The sequence below is a fragment of the Prorops nasuta genome, unplaced genomic scaffold, assembly GCF_024137725.1.
Source record: "Prorops nasuta isolate Cenicafe-Biocafe unplaced genomic scaffold, Cenicafe_Pnas_1.2 PNAS00001, whole genome shotgun sequence".
Lineage (NCBI taxonomy): Eukaryota > Metazoa > Arthropoda > Insecta > Hymenoptera > Bethylidae > Prorops > Prorops nasuta.
This window is the reverse complement of record NW_027116798.1, coordinates 6482276-6500103: the sequence shown is the minus strand read 5'-3', so window position 1 is coordinate 6500103 and position 17828 is coordinate 6482276. Positions and strand designations below refer to the sequence as shown.

General features: G+C 30.3%; 1 protein-coding gene and 1 pseudogene across 1 annotated transcript in view; both read right to left on the bottom strand.

Moving 5' to 3' along the window:
* LOC136774330 (diacylglycerol kinase theta) overlaps positions 1-17828 on the bottom strand; it is a 2104019-nt gene that overhangs the window by 1724740 nt on the left and 361451 nt on the right. The gene's annotated exons all lie outside the window — the stretch shown is intronic.
* Positions 13131-14838, bottom strand: LOC136774437 (putative nuclease HARBI1; annotated as a pseudogene).

Sequence of the window (17828 nt, the reverse complement as noted above, 5' to 3'; positions counted from 1 at the left end):
TTGCATAGGATTTGGCCATCATCTCATCAACGGATAGAGCAGTTCTCCATATTCCGAATTTCATGATGTTATTTTGAAAAAGTTTCAGTAGAGAACGAACGCGCCATCCTCGATCATTTGAATCTTTGTGTTTGTTTTTTGAAAACTTCAATTTAGATTTTGTGATTTCAAATTGTTGGCGAGACATTGCAGAAGAAACTACTTCATTAGATAAATACGGATCAGATGACCAGTAATCTCTCTGTGATTTTCTGGGATTGAATGTAGAAAAAATAACTATTCCAATAAAAGTATCAAGATCTTTCAACTTCAGATCATAACCATTGTCTTTACACGCATCAATAATATATTTTTTCATTTCAATAGAAAAAAAGGTTTCAAACAATTGAAAAGGTTCGCTCCTACGTATTTTCTTTTTTTGCGATTCGGACAATAATACTTTATCTTCACAAGAATCAGGGTGTAACTTTTCACCCTCAATCCAAGTGAATTCATGACCTTTTTCAAGTTTATCTTGTTTTTCAGAATAATTTGCACGAGCTTTATTGTAAGTGATATTGGGTATTTCATGTTCGCAATCTGAATCAAAATCGGAACCAGAATCATCGGAATCTGAATAGTCAGGATCCGGAATCAATACGTTGCGTTCTGAATCACTATCTGAAGAATCTGATTCATATTCAGAAGATCTTACACGTTTCCGCGACATAATGTATGAAATTAATGATTTCGTTTAGTTATCACTCATCCGTATGTACAAAAATACGAAAGAAGAGAACAAAAAAAGACGAATATTCATGAATACATGAGACCAAAAATTACGCTTATCTGCCGAAATGAAATGGAAATAAAGGATGAAATTTTTGTCGGAATCTATAAGACATTGAAAAAAGAATGAAAATAAGTTAGAATCATTCGAGCAATATTCTAAAATTTTTTCCGAGTTTTCGTAGACAGAACGTTTTTTTACCAATAGGTTTTCAAAACATCGGCCGAAACGAATTTTTATTTTTTCAACTTTATCAATTTTTTTCTCGAAATCTATGGAGTTTAGAAAAAAATTCATAAGAACAAAAATGTCTAAGAAGCACTCGATAAACATCCTAAAATTTTTTCAGAATTTTTGGAGACATTTTTGAAAATTCCATTTCACAAGTTTCCCGGAAAATAAAAAATTGTCTCAAAAAATTCTAAAGAAATTTAAATAATGTTCCTCGAGCGATTCTAAGGCATTTTTGTTTTTATGAATTTTTTTCTAAAGACCATAGATTTCGAGAAAAAAGTTGATGAAGATTGAAAAAAAAAAATCGTTTTTTCCGCCATTTTGTAAAGAAGCGATGGTTCAAGGTCAACAAAAAAATTCCCTGTTAAACTTCAACTCCCATGATCACCTTTGATCACGGTCGCAAGGTGATATCTTCACCGTAACACTTCGAAAAAAAATCCTAAAAATTTTTTTTTTCGAAAATTTAGGTGTTTTTTATGTTTCAATCGAGCATATCTCTTTTCCTGTGAGTTTTATCATGATTCTGGCAACGGATTCTGAAAGAGCATGCAATTTTACATCAGAATATGTGGTTCAAGAATTTTTTCAACGCCAATTACATAGGAAAAAATCACTTTGAAAACGTGCAAGAAATTTTGACATTTTGGACGTTAATGGGTTAATAATAAAAATTTAATTACAGAAACTGTGGATGAAGATTACGCAGACTTTAACAAAAACTGTAAAGGAAGCTATTGCTATTATTTTGGGAAATTTAATAAACAAGGATGTTCAACTAAATTACAGTGGATTTGGTCGATCAGTAAAAGGAAAAGCAAAATTGAATTTTTGTGCTACTAATACATTTAAAGCTTTATGTGGTATGTATAAAGTCAGATATGCACTTGAGGCAAGGATAGGTAGATTGTTGAGTTTATAGAAATTTACAACTAAAAAACCCATCATAGCTTGTCTCATTATATTTGTACTCAAGGACATTAATTTTATTTACTCATATTTTTGAATACCATTGTGAACTGTCTAATACTAAGAAAATTTCTTTAAAATTATCGGTATTGTATTCAGTATAAAAAATTATAATAATATTTCAATGATTAAAGAATAATGTAACATATACAATTTAATTTAATTATAATTCAACTTATAAAATTTAATAATTTTATAGGTTTCAATTATAATTAAATATTGTATTTTGGTGAATATATACTGAGATTTATATATTGTATATATATATATTTCAGAAATACTTATTGATGTCCACCGTACCAGCCCTACTGAAATCAAAACGTTAGTCATTAAATGGCTTTCAGGAGCTTCTGACAGAGAAGGAGGAAAGAAACTTCGTGTATGAAAATAATACAACCTTGATATTTATAAGATAATGAAAATGGACACAAAAAAGAGAATGCTGTTCGTTGAAATGATAATAATTGATCATATTTAAGCTAAATTTAAAAAATATAAGGCTCTATGATAGACTTTTTCAGTTATACCACGTTTTGCTTCTCCTACTTCTTTTTCATCAAACTTGCTTTCCTAAGTGTCAGGATGATTCTTTGAAAGGACCGTAGAAATTAAAAATGGTAATAAGAAAATGAAACTCTTCAATCCTACTTAATACTTTAATTAAATCAGTCATAGTGGACAATTCTATACCACATATTTCTTGTGGCACAGTTGGCTTACAATACAAGCAACAATTGGACATGCCTCGTCAATACAACATTGTTTTTTTTCTTAAAGAAATTTATATCTCTGTTTAGGAGATGTAATCCGCACTCCTTGTTTTGTTGTGTCTAACACTATCTCTTCAGGCTCTTAATAGCGTAAAGTTTGTTAGATAGTGCTACAGATGCCTACAACTCTAGAAAGATGAAATGTTCATATTGGTCCAATACTAAGATAAATTGAGCCTTTTGCAGGAAAATTGATAGAGGTTACAAAACATAAATATAACCATAAGAAATGTACATATGTGTTACATATTCAACTATATTACTTTTACTATAGAAAGAATCAATTATATATTCATTAGATTGGTACACAGATTTACCCTACATTACGTTGTTTTTAATAATGTACATTGCAAGTTTATATTACTTTTCATATGAAATAAAATATAAACGTATCACAACTCTCTGTGTAGCACTAATATTAGTCGTTGAACGTTTAATCTCAATATGCCCAAAGAAATTAATTTGTTAATAAATTAGTATTGCGGCATTTCCATACTTGTTTATGTATACAACAACTTAGAATTCTTTTCTCATATAAGCGTTTATGGTTAGATTAAGAGTATATTTTGAAAAGGATAAAAAAGATATGAAACAATTTTTCTGACGTAAGTTTGAATTATGATACTACACTTCATAAAATAATTTCAATTATAATTCGCAGTTCTAAAAAATTATTGGATAAAGTGTTAACCGTATTTTTTTTATTTTAAGACAAGCGATTACATATGTAATATTATATAAACTGAATAAATAAGAAAACATGCAATTTATAAACATATTACATTCATCTGTTCTTTATTTCCCAACAAAGACAACTATAAAGTTATTTAAAATTTAGTTATAAAATTAATAATAGTCACCGATATCAGAGTAAATTTATATCCTATATAATTAGCATCAATAAGCTGGTTTAGGCTCTGAATTAATTTTTGGTGAAATCTAAAAGTAACGTTGTGGCAATACTAACAAAGAACTTTTTATTGTTGTTTAAAAAAAGATAAAATAATTAGTATTAATTATAATTCTTTAGAGTCAGAAGAGACTGCTTTCCACTACCTTTTTATTAATAAGAATTAGCTAATATTTGCTGAAAGACTTTTGGGCAGGACCAAGATTTAATGGCGCAATTCTGATTCATATGTGTGTTCCTAGGTGGCGCACACAGGAAGCTTTCTCGCTAGTGTATGCATACAATGTACTTTGTATATAAGGAACTTAACACATAGTGTCACGTACATTTATATTATCTTATGTTTATGTATAGTTATAAGTCATTTCAGCAGCAGAACAAGAGGATGGCCATTTACTTTGCGTATTGATGAGGAGAGAAGAATAGTGTACAAGGCGGGAGAATATGTAGTGTGTAATACTTTGAAACAAAATTGATGTTCTTTAACATATATAATAATCAACTTAAAATGTGTATTGCGTTGTTCATATGTGTTTGTATTTGTGTAATTTAATACGAGCGTGTTGAGTATAAAATTTAGGGTTTTCATACATTTAGCATTTCGTCAAGTAAGCACCTGGCCTGGTAATTAAGCTTGTGCCAGTTTTTTTATTAAGCTTAGGCCAATACTGGTATTTGTTCTGGCTCAGTATTGGTAATATAGCTATTGCCGATATTATCATTTCGGGTTAGACCCAACATTGTTTGCCAAGGGAGACCCAAGGCTGGTGATTGTGATTGGGACCAGCTTTATTTTTAGTTATTAACCAATACTGGCATTTAATTCTGGCTCAGCACTGGCAACCCAGCTATTGCCGATATTATCATTTCGAGTCAGGTCCAGAATTGTTTGCCAAACCTTGGCCAAGCTTCGGAAGACTGTTGCCAATATTGGGACAGGGTTGAGCCATTCGTCGTTTCGCACATGGGTATCTGCAAATTGCGTCGGCCATATTGGCTCTTCCCCCTCTCCCATGTCAGATCCCAATAGGCACATGCACTGTAGACTTCCCCCACTACGCGGTATCGTATATGGAGTAGCGGCGGAGCAAACGTCTCGTTACAATATAAACATGTAAACATTTTTTATCGTATGTAGATAAATATTTCAGAATCTACTTATTTATCAAAAACTTTAGGAAATGAAGATAATCCAAGAGGTGCCCGCGTAGAAAAATTCGCTATTGCAAATATCTCGCGAACAGAATGAGAAACACATCGCAAATATGTTGCAATTAGGCTCGCTTTGGTTGATTTGCCATACTCCTAGCAATACTATTGCAATTCAATTGCAATACATTTTAATACCTTTCTTTAATATTTCTATGTCATCTTCAATATTATTATAATTAATATTTTTTTATGTAACTAGTTTAAGAAACAGATTGTAAAACACTTAAAACAAATATAATTTTATTAATCTGCTTTAAATTTAACATCCTAATATATTTATAAAAAAAAAAACAACTAGTTAACATTTTTAATATACACTTTGGGATTTCTTAAAGAAGTACAGAATAAATTTATTACTCGTACATATTCTTCAGGCTCCAATTTAGTTTCGCCGTGTTTCTTCACATACCCTATGAAATAATTGTATTCATTAATGTTAAATGCACTTATGGTCAATACTTACAGTCATAATTAAGTTAATTATGCTATATTATATGTAATGCAGAATATGTTATGAGCTTGAATAAGTTCTCTCGATATTACAATTGATAGCGATATTATAATTACTCGCGCATAGTTTACAGGCTGACTAAGCTACCACAAATCTCAGTTTGTCTTTTTTTGCAGTTTTAAACATTTTATTTTGCACAAGTTTAATTAATATTTACGAGGAAACAACAGAAGTATATTCATCCTCCTAATATTATCCATACTCATATTACTTTTTCAATGCGACATTCTGTAAATAACTGTCTAAATTTATTCTTCATAATTGTAAAAATTTAACCTACATTCGACTGCTTCAAATATAGGTGTTGGTATGCCTTTTCTCTTTCCCTGTCCTTTTGCACACATATTATTTAATTCCTCTGTGGAAATTAATAGTCTCAAAAGCCTTCGGACCATTTCCTTAGGCATCTTATTCCATCTCTGTAAATAATATAGCTCAGCACTGCTAACATATACACCCGAGTTGGGCTTCAATTCTGTCTAAAAATGTATATAATTATTATCAAAATTATGCAACGTTTATCTATATTTAATCTTGATTTTACTTTGCAGTCGTTAGATGAGCTTTCAGAATTATCTTTGCTGCCTTTTAAATTGATTATATTGTTTACATCTTCCATTAGCTAAAAAAATGTGAATTCTATTTTATATACATGTATCCATGCTTTAGGTTCACTTTGTTACATTTTATATATTAAATATATACGTTCTATAGTCAAATAATATGGTTTCTATGGTCCATTTTTAGGAAAATGCCTTCTATACAATATAAAAATGAATAATATATACTTAGTATATACCTTTTTCAACCGTAGTGATTTATTTTGGACTTCTATGTTTATTACATTTAATAAATCTTTTATTTTGTTTGACGCTGACTGCAGATTCACATCTAGAGAGTAATAATTTTTGTTGAAATTAATGGAAAGTATCGTTTTTCTTTTAACTTTTCTAAATGAAAGCATTATTGAACTTAGAACCGATTGAATTTCTAATTCAACTGGTTCAATATTCATGTTTTACAAACAAAACAATTATTTTTGGCAATAAGAGTTTGAAGTTCTACCTAATATAAATTCGGACGAATCTGTTCTATTCTTCTCATTGGTATTGACGAGTTCATCAGGTTCTTCTATGAAATCTTTTTCATTCGGTGAGGCTAAATTAGGACTAGTCATTACATCGTCATCTGTACAAATTAAATTTTAAATTAATATTAATTAAAAATATGATTACCGTAAGATTCATTTAATTATATTTTCGGAACCAATAATTTTTAAGCACATATACGTTTTAGGAAAATTAATTTAGTTCATAAGTTTAATACCTGAAAATGTCGTTAAATCCTTTATCAGCTTTTCAGCTAGTTGATGTGACATATTTTCATTTTCTATATTTCCAAATGTTTCTCCACTATTACTGGTTGAATTCACTGGCATTTTATTTGAACTTCCGCTAGCGTTATCATTTCCTTCTTTAAATAAATGAAGTCAATATTTTGAAGAACGCAGTTAAAAAAGAAATATTAATCGAAACGTATGGATATGCCTTAGGATGTCCATTATTTTGGTTATATAGAAATTTCAATGTATTTGTGTATTTAAAAATTTAAATCTTATGAAATGGATTACAGTTTTCCAACGACTCGAGCTTTCGAGGGTTAGAGCTAAGAAATTTCAGTATAGCCTAAATAACAGGCTCCCTATTGCGTATTGGAATGTGTGCGGGTGGTCTAAATCTTACTATTGTACCTTGTGAATTAAATAGAGGTTCCAATTATTGTATTTCTTTGTCAACATCGTTTTTGCTCTTCTCTAAACTTAACCTATATTTTTTAAATGACAAATTTTTGGCGATATTATCATTTAATCTATTTTTTTTGCTATATAATATTTCGCCATGAATAGTCACTGTCAATCGGTTTAACCAATCCTTGTCATCTAAAACATTATATAACCTATCAAGCAGTTAGTAAAAATTTAAGATAATTCCCTTTTCTACAAACAATCAATAATAAGTCAAAAAAATAATTAGAATAAAATTTGACTTATCCTGATGAATAACATGAAATTCTACATGTTTTTTACTACTCCTAACTATAAATGAATATATATGTATAAGTGTGTGTAGATTATTCATACCGCTATATCTTAAAATTGTAGCCTTATATTTTTTGGAACCGTATTGTATTTTAATGTTTTGGCCTTCAATGGCGTCTGGTGGAAATTCGTTAGCATCTAATACGCTAATTTCTTTGCCTGTGACCCATTGCACAAGAGCAAACATTTTCAAAAATACGCAGATCTTTAAAATGCAATTCCATTAATTAAGCTGTTTGTTTGCCATAGCAACCAGGGATGCCAACATTTAAAATGAATCATCTTGCAGTCAAAACAGTTTATCAGACTGTAGAAATTAAAATAATCATATTATAGCTATTATAAAGGTGCCTTATTACGCAGCATTTTCAACATTGGTTTTAACGTATAGTTTTATTCCGAAAGTGAAATTAAGTAGCGAAAGTAAGAGTACGCGTTTCCAGTGTGGTCGTGTGTGTGTATGTCCTACATATTCAGTACTTTTGGTTTAAAATTGAACTGGATTGAATCTTCTGTCATTGTGTTCAACTATATTTACTATAAATTTCCATTTTGGCATCTGCTGAGGTTAAGTAAAAATTCTGATCATCTTTGATTTGTTAACACAGAATATCAGATTTTTCTTAAACAGTGAAAATGCCCAAACGTCCAAAGAATTATAATGGTTACTGTAATGGAACTAAAAGAAAAATTTACGCATTACTTAAAAGTAAATCTAATGAATTTGTTGAGGAACCTCGACAAAACCAAATACAGATAATTTCTGAGTAAGTATTCATCTTTTTGGTTATAAGTTTAATTTTATTATATAGGAGAATCATTTCTATAAATTATGATGCGTCTACCATTGCATGACAATGTTGTCACGAGTCATAGATTATTTAGCAGGAGACTACTGTATCTTTTGATATCTTAACCTTTATTCAAAAATTATCACGTGATGTTTTGCTTGACTATTTCTCTTTTGAACAGCTACATTAATAATCGATTATAAGAAGAAAGTTTCTGTGATTATTTAATTTGACATATTTTATTAAAAAAATCGTAGAGGATGAAATTTGCAAAATTTTCTATCAACTTAGTATTACTTTATACTAGTTAATCCTGACAATCTGATAATTGCTTATTTATCCTCGCACGTTGAAGCTTCTTTCGTTAGGTCAATTTATGTATAACATTTTAAATATATTGTATACTTTTTCAGAGAAACAAATTCAACAGAGATTGAAAGTAATGAAAACACAATGATTATTAATGAAATTAATAATGAAAATACAGATGTAAATATAAATGACACAAATGAAAACGACGATAATATTACAAACAACGAAGAAAGCAATGATGGTGTGTATCTAAAAGTATTTTTAATTTAACTGCCATGAATGTAGTTTTTCTTTAATATTTTTGTTTGTTTGCATATATTTGTACAAAAATGTCTACTTTATGTTTAATTATAAACTTCTTGAATTATCTGTTTTTTATACGATTTTTTTTAATAACTAAAATACAAAGTTTTTAAACGTAAGTGACCTATGTAATGACAATAGATTTTCTGTTAATCGCGTACTTCTTTGGATTGAAATAAGTGATTTTAAAATTTGTAATTGTTTTCTCTGTGTGTTATATGGCGTAAATGACTTTTAACGTCACATACGATATATGAAGTCAATAAAACAATCTCGATGAACTTACAAAAAAATAACAGATGCTCATGTAATAATTTTACTTTAAAACAAGTAAATTTTTTAACACAAATTTACTTGTGGTCACTTTATATACATTTTGAGATATATTATACATATAAAAAAAGACAACGTATCAATATCACACAAATGTTTCACAGAAATCATCCATCTCAAATATTTAAAAAGTAAATAGCTATATTTATATTAAAAGAAAAGATCCATAGTTGATATGTCATTAATGTTATAAAGCATTGTAAAATATATAAGTTTCAATTTACAGATGGAAGTTTATCAAACAATGATAATGTATTTTACGAATACGATGAATGGACTCACAACACAACACATGATGAAGATGAAAATGATTTTGTCGATGATATTTTGTTATATCCAAATTCGACTATAACGCGCAAAGAAAGTGCATATTCCATTTTGTCCTTGACAATGAAGCACAAAATTACTGGACAACTTCTAACTGATATAATAAATTTAATACAATTGCACGTACCATCACCTAATAGCTGTATTAAATCGGTTTACCAGCTAAAAAAAGTGTGTAATCTGAAAACTAATTTTAAAAAGCATAATTACTGTGAAAAGTGTTTAGAATATTTAGGCGAGCTTGAAAACTCACACTGCCCAAATTGTTCCCACAAAACAAATGTATTAAAATTTCTTGAAATTCCTATTATAAATCAATTGCAGTCTTTATATTCTCGGACGGACTTTGTAAACAAATTAAAGCATCGTTTCAATCGTGATAATTCACAAAATATATCAGATATATACGATGGTTCTATTTATAAAGAAATAAAAACAAATAGTGATATACTGAATTTTAAGCTTAATATATCATTTACTTGGAATACAGATGGAATATCCCCATTTAAATCATCCAAATTTTCATTATGGCCATTCTATCTAATTATTAATGAGTTGCCTTATAAAGATAGGTATAAACTAGAAAATCTAATTGTGGCAGGTATATGGTATGGCGAAAATAAACCGAAACCAAACTTGTTTTTGAGACCTTTGTACGACGAACTAAAAATTGTGCGTAATGGATTTTCTGTTTATTTATCAAACTCAAAATTTCCAGTAACCGTAAAAGGCATCGTTATATGTGGTACTTGTGATTTGCCAGCTAAAGCTACGTTTTTAAATATGAAACAGTACAACGGGAAATTTGGTTGTCATAAATGCTTACAAAAAGGGGAACGATCGAATAATAACCAAGTTTACCCGTACAATAAAAATATTTCCTTACGAAATTGCGATGATACATTATTGCACGCAAGACAAGCTTTGAATTCAAAATTGCCTGTATGTGGTGTTAAAGGATCAACTATTATTTCATCTATCACCTATAAATTTATCCAAACAACAGTAATCGACTCTATGCATTGCATTTTTGAAGGAGTAACAAGAAATTTAATAAACTTTTGGTTTAATTTAAAATTTTCAAATGAACAATTTTCTATTCAAACATTTTTGAACACTGTCGATGAAAGACTTCATACGATTAAACCTCCTTCGTATGCAAATCGTTTCCCTAGATCTATTTCAAAACACCTGCCTTATTGGAAGGCCTCTGAATTAAAAGTTTGGTTCTTTTACTACTCTCTACCAATTTTGAATGACTTATTAGATAAAGAATATTTAGAACATTACAAATTATTAGTATCAAGTGTTTACCTCTTATCAAAAAATTTTATATGTAAGAATGATATTCAAATTGCATCTGTAAATATAAATACTTTTGTAGAACAATTCGAAAAACTATATGGTAAACGATACATGTATTGTTCCATACATTCGTTAATCCATTTTCCCCAAATAGTGGAGGATTTTGGGCCATTATTTGTCACTTCATGCTTTCCTTTCGAAGACATAAATGGCAAATTAATTAAGTTCATTCATGGGAGTAAAAAGCCAGAGATACAAATATGCAATGCAGTTACACAATATGCATCCATATTTTTGACCCAACAAGGCATAACAAATAAAAATATATACGAAAAATTAGAAAACAATAGATCAAGATCACTGTACAAAATTACAGAAGAAATTTTTATTTCTGGAAAATATCACAAATATGACATTACCCCTCATGATAAATTATTACTAAAAAACTTAAACATTTATGACAATAATTTTTATAAATTTTATAAGTTAATAAAAAATGGTAATATCTTTTATTCTGAAGGTTATAGTCGCACTCTTAAATCAGACTCGACAGTTTGCAAGTACTTCTATAACAATAGATATTATTTTGGAAAAATAAAATATTTTGTAAAAAGTTCAAGTTGCATGTGCATAAGTATGTGCAAATGCAACATGAATATATTTGCAATTGTGCAAAAATATGAAGTTTCAGAGGAAAATGAAAATCTTAATTATATACATAGTGTTTCAAAACCAGAAGATATTTTAGTAATTGGTGTTAAAAATCTGCAATGCATTTGCTACTACATTCCAATTCAAAATACAAGTCAAAGTTATATTATAGAACCTGTAAATGAAATAGAAATCGAATAGGAAAGCAAAATGAAAAGAAAAGTTATTACATATTTTCTAGTTAAATATATGCACACAGTAATTAAACTGGGGTTTCCGTTTTCATTTGTTCTTAAAAATAATTATATCACTGTTTGCTAACGAAAAATGTTGTTCTAAAACATTTAGTTAAAACGTTGTCAGCTTATACTTATTAGTAATCAAAAAATATCAGAATATATGCGAGTAATAAATTTATTCTGTACTTCTTTAAGAAATCCCAAATTGTATATATAAACATTAGTTATTATTTGTGTGTAATCATAATATTTTGTGATTTAAATGTTTAATTATACACAATACAATGTTACTACTTTAAAATTGAATTCAACAACTTTCCGATGGAAACATGAAGCTATTTTATTATTATTAAATGAATACAAGCAACGAGAAAATAAAATGCATTCTGGAAAAATAAGCCACAAAATGGCCTGGCAAGAAATTGCTGATATTATGAATTCTAAGGGTAACAGAGTTACAGGCAAACAATGTGCTACGAGATTGAACACAATGAAAAGGACATATAAATCCGTAAAAGATCATAATAGACAATCTAGAACTAATAAACGCGACTGGACATATTTGGAAGTAAATGTTATTTATTTGCTTACTTAGTAGAGATAAAAATAATTTTATAAATTTTTAGGTAATGGACAATCTTGTAGGTGATAAACCGTATATGGCACCACTATCTATGATTTCTTCCACAGGTAGAATCAATGGAAGTATCTCAAGTAGCACTTCGATGCAGTCAATGCATGTTAATGACGCTGAAACTTTACCTCGTAGCACAACACGTAATTTGTTCATTTTAATTAGATTAGACTTTTGACTGTTGATAAATACACTAAAGAATAAAGTTTAAGTAAACCACTTTGCTTAACGAAAGTATATTTAATATAGTTAAATTTATATAATATTCGATAGTATATTTTAAAAATAATGCAAATCTTTAATATTTTAATAAGGTTTCTTGTTAAAAGATATATTTATTTATGTTAATACGGAAACGCAAGGCTAGCAATATATCAGATATAACTCAACGTATGCAACAGATTAAAGAAGGACGAAAAGAAAGACATAGAGAGAAGATGGAAATAAAAAGGAAGCTAATAGAGAAGCTCGATCAAGTATTTCAAAAGCTGTAATATATAACTTTTCACATAAATTACAATTTATATTTTTATAATAAATGTATGATTTTATATTTCCAGGATATATATTTTTGAACAATTTAAAACTAATTAAACATTTTTATACTATTTTTATAATTTGAACTTTAAGATATTGCTAGTCAATTAAGTAAGTTATTAGCATGTTAGATTTATTATTAAATATAATTTGATGTATTAAGAGTAATAAGATAAATAGAAACACTTTGTACGATTATTACTAATTACATATTACATATTAATTTTAACACCATGTTACGCATGTGATTCTTAGTGAGTGACAGATCAAATCCCTTTTTGCAGAAGCTGCAGAAGTAATATTAGTAGCATTTGTGTTCTTAATTTTTTCATCATCTTTTTCATTTTCATTAAATGCAATGTTTAACTCGTCTTCTCTAGTTAAACATTTTATGCAGCACACAGCAGGCGAGAATAAAACTCGGTATTAAATCAACTCGATTCATAGCAAGTGTTGTAAGAAGGCATCGAAATCGACCTTTTAGTAATCCCAAAGCTCTTTCAATTGTAATTCTGGCTGATGAATGGCAAAAATTATAATTGCGTTGTTGTCTTGTTAAATGGCCATTATCGCGATAAGGTGTCATTAAGTTCTCGTGCAATTTATAAGCCAGTTGTCCAACTAAATGGCAGGATTCGGGGAACTTTATTATATTGCCTAGGTAACTTTGCACCTCAGATTGACGAAATATGCATTGATCGTGAACGTATCCAACTTGCCCTGTATAGCAATGAGTGAATAACCCTTTATTATCACAAATAGCCTGCATGAAAAGACAAATATAAATAAGGGAAAAAATATTCTTTATATTTTATTAAATTTGCCTTAAAACTTTATGTTTTTCAATCAATCAATAAACATACTTGGAGTTAAATGGAATGATGACCTTTCCGATTCACATAAGACTCGGGATTGTTTTTTGGAGCTGGAATATTAATGTGAGTACCGTCTATCGCCACTATGATATTCGGAAAGCCCCTCGTGCTTTTAAATCCCTCCCAAACTTCCTGCGCACGTTCGTTTTCGGCCATTTAATGACAGCAGGTACTAAATCAACAAGAGCTCTAACAACTCGCCTAGTTACATAAAGAGCTGTGCTTCTGCCAACATTAAAGCGATCACATATTGATCTAAAAATTTAAAAATTAAATCAAATTATTTGTAATAAATATAAGCATGAAAATAAAAGTATTGCTTTATACTAGTTATAAATCCTCTTTATAAAGACAATCAAGAGACACGGTAGTGTCTCGACGGCAGGTACATGTATAAGTAGATAAAGTCATGTCTATACCGCCGTCGAGGCACTACTTTTCTTATACAGCTAGTTTGGCCTTCCCAATTTTCAAATCGATTTATCTCCGTAAATAATCTGTTGTCATGATTCAAGTAAAGCTTTTCTTACACTGGTTTTGAACAAGCTTTCATTTGAGCACATGAACATCAAAATCGGTTCACGCAATCAAGAGATCTCATACTCTGTTAGCTATATATATAACGACAAATTTCATTCCTTTCCGTCATCTTCTTCTCCAGCCAGCATATATGTCTCGGGCTGAAGTTGGCCACTAAGAGGAAAATGACGTCATTTTTTCTCATTGTTGCCAACCAGTTAAACTCAACGACAAAATAATGGTTGTGAACTATCAAATAAAATCGATGTAATCGATATAACTAATCCGGTGACTTGTTAACTGTCAATAGTAATGTATGGTTATGTATATTTAATGCAGTGAGATTGTTCATTATAATGTTAGTGAATGTGTTTCTTTTTTAAAATGACAAATATATTCGAATAATAATGATATAAGGAGTTGACAATTATTAAATAAGTATAACATTACATTTTATAATACAGGATGTTAGTTTACTTTGTGGTACTTTGCGAAATTTCTTTTTCAGATAAATTAAGATAGAACATTTCTATTTTCATTGTTGAGAATAAAGGTGATTGGGTGAAGTAAGATTAATATTTACATATTTTCAACACTGTGCCAAGGAGAAGTATACTTTCAACATTTATGTGCATCGGTGATTATCAGGAGCATATTACTTGCAAGAAACTGTTAAGGTATTTGAAAATCATATGCTATACTTCCAGATATTGAAATCATTAACAAAATGCATGTTTAACTGTTTTTTCTTTAAACTGATGTGGAATTTAACTGTCCTATATGTTATATCATATATACAAACAATTATCGAGGAAACAATAAAACTTTCTTATTACTACGATTAAAGAAAAGTAGATGAATATTTGCTAATCGTTACTTAATATTCAATTATAATATAAAAAAGTATTAAAACCTAATATTTATCTACGCTTCCCTAATCAGAGTAGAAAGTAATTATTATTATCTGCAAAAAAATGATTTAATTTCTTATAAGTATAACATTGATATTTATAATATAATATGTAATATATTTTTTGAAACTTAGTGAGATTTTATTTCAGATTGAATTATAATAACGTGTTTATTGTGTCACTGTGCAGGCTTGAGCTGTAATATTAAATATATGAAATCAGAAATGATATCAGTTTGCCATAGTAAGAGCCATAATGCAAAGTTAATGGTGAGAGTTAAATCTAAGAAAAAGGTAGAGAAATTAACAAATTTGGAGACCAATTCTTGATAATGAAAGGCTTGCAGGTGATTTTGGGCATAAACTTTTGAAATATATAAGTCTATTAAATAAGAAGTATAATGAAAACATCATCTAGAAGTGAAACAATGAAATGGAGTCATCATTTTAATATTTTCCATGCGATACATAATACAGTGAATAAATTTGGGAAAATGAAAGCAGTATATCTATAATAGAGGCTTCCATTGCATTAATTTGTGTATTTTCTAGTTTATATTGATGAAAAGAAAATACAAATGGCACTAATGTGCTGGAGAAAGTGCCATAATACAAAGTTGATATTGAGAGTGACAGTTAAGAAAAAGGTGGAAAAATGAGTCAAATCATAAGAAAATCCTTGAGAGGGAAGGATTTGCAGGTGATTTTGGGCATACAATTTTGGATTTAGAACTCATATAGTTGATGAAAATTATAATAAAATCATGTAGATGTGTAAATATGAAAGGAATTCATTATTTCAATATTTCACATGTAATCCCGTGTAAAAATGTTTGACCTTTATTTGATTAAAATTAGATCAAATTCTGATAAAGATTATAAGTGATCAATTTTTGATCGCGGGAATAAGACCCAATGGTCGTTCTTTTATCAAATTTTGACGATCACTTTTAGATCATTTCACGACGTTTTCTTGATAATAAAAAGCTTTGAAGAAATTGGTTTAACAGATCTAAGTTTGATCAAGATGCGATCAGAGTACGATCATATATGATCAAATCTCATCAAACAACTTAATGATCAATACGATTAAAAAGTGATCAGAATTTGATTAAAAAATGATCCTAAATTGATTAAATGCGATGCCTGAAATTTTTGAAAATCTGATCATTTTTAGATCTGCATTGCCACAATATAAAATTGATCATATAAGTCATCTGTTAGTTTTAGATCGAATTATGATCAAAAAAAGATAGAAAATTTGTAGAACGATGCGTACAAAAATTTTTTGTGTGATACGACTTGTTTAACGAAACTCAATGTTTCATGAAGAAGACGAGACAAAATATTTGGAAACAGAAATTTCAGTCTCTATATAGTCATGTTATTGTAGATCAATAATACTTTAAAATGGTTTAGCAATATATCATCAGCATCATTTTAGTCAAAGTAATCAGTGGTAATTGAAATTTTTTTATTGCTGCTTTATTGACTAAAATGTTTAAAACGATAGTCTTAGAAATTGAAATAATAATACAAATTAGTTGTAGTTTTATTATTCAGTTTCAGAAATGTTTGCTGGTTCAGCTACATAATAACAACATTCATTACCTGTTTGTTCGAGATTGGGAGGAGCAGAAAATGTTGCGAAGTAGATTCCGCATTTCTCTGTTATATCTCCCATCTCTATTGCGCTCACAATAGACGGCTAGACCGACAGCGTCTAGCCGCTCTATCTGTCTCTCTCTCCGCGGCGCGCTTGCGCGTCTTCTGGCCCTGGTGCGTCGCGGCCGCGAAGCGACACTACTTGCGCGCTTGGCCACTAGGTGGCCAGCGCCCGCGGCAGCTCTCTCGCTGGCAAGATTAGTGTCGCGTAATTATATAGATGGGTCCTTGATAAGGACCCATCGCACCCTCGCCTTGCTCGACAGCTGTGTAGCAGCAGCAACCGCAGCAACGAAGCAGCTTTTTTCGCCTCAACGGCACCGCAGCAGCTTTTGTTCGCCTTCTCGGCAGCGCCTCCACTTGGGCAACTTTTTGGGATACTTTAGTAAGTATCACCCACCACCCACTGCCTACCAAGAGGGGACTACCCCTCTGCGGCACATTCCTCCCTCCTTAAGGGAGATTTCTCCGGGGACTGCCCGGGAGAAGTTCAACCCTCTCCTTCCCCTCCACACTGCCTCCGAGGACTACCTCGGACCCAGTGTTCCGACCCCCAAGTCCAGGGCTCTCGACGAGTCGGGTAGTGGGAGGGGTAGAATTCACCCTAAGGGTTGGGGTGGCTCGGAGCCACTAGAGCTCTTGGAGAAGGCGGCCGAAGGGCAAGGGGACTTCCCCTTCCCTAAAACCACTTCTCCAACTTCGCTTCCTCCCGGGGCTGGGGATTTTACTAGGGAATACCCTAGGGAAATTGTCCAGTCCGGGAGCTTATAAGTCCGCGCTCCTTTTTGGGGAATTCTAGTCTCTGGGGTTCTTGGGAAACTTCGTCTACCGAAATTCCCTAGAATTTGACGACGACAAATTCCCTAGGAAGTCGATCATTTTTAACTTAGCGGTTCTTTTGAAAAAATATTGTAAACTTTTGTATATATTTTATTTATTAAATAAAAACTCTTT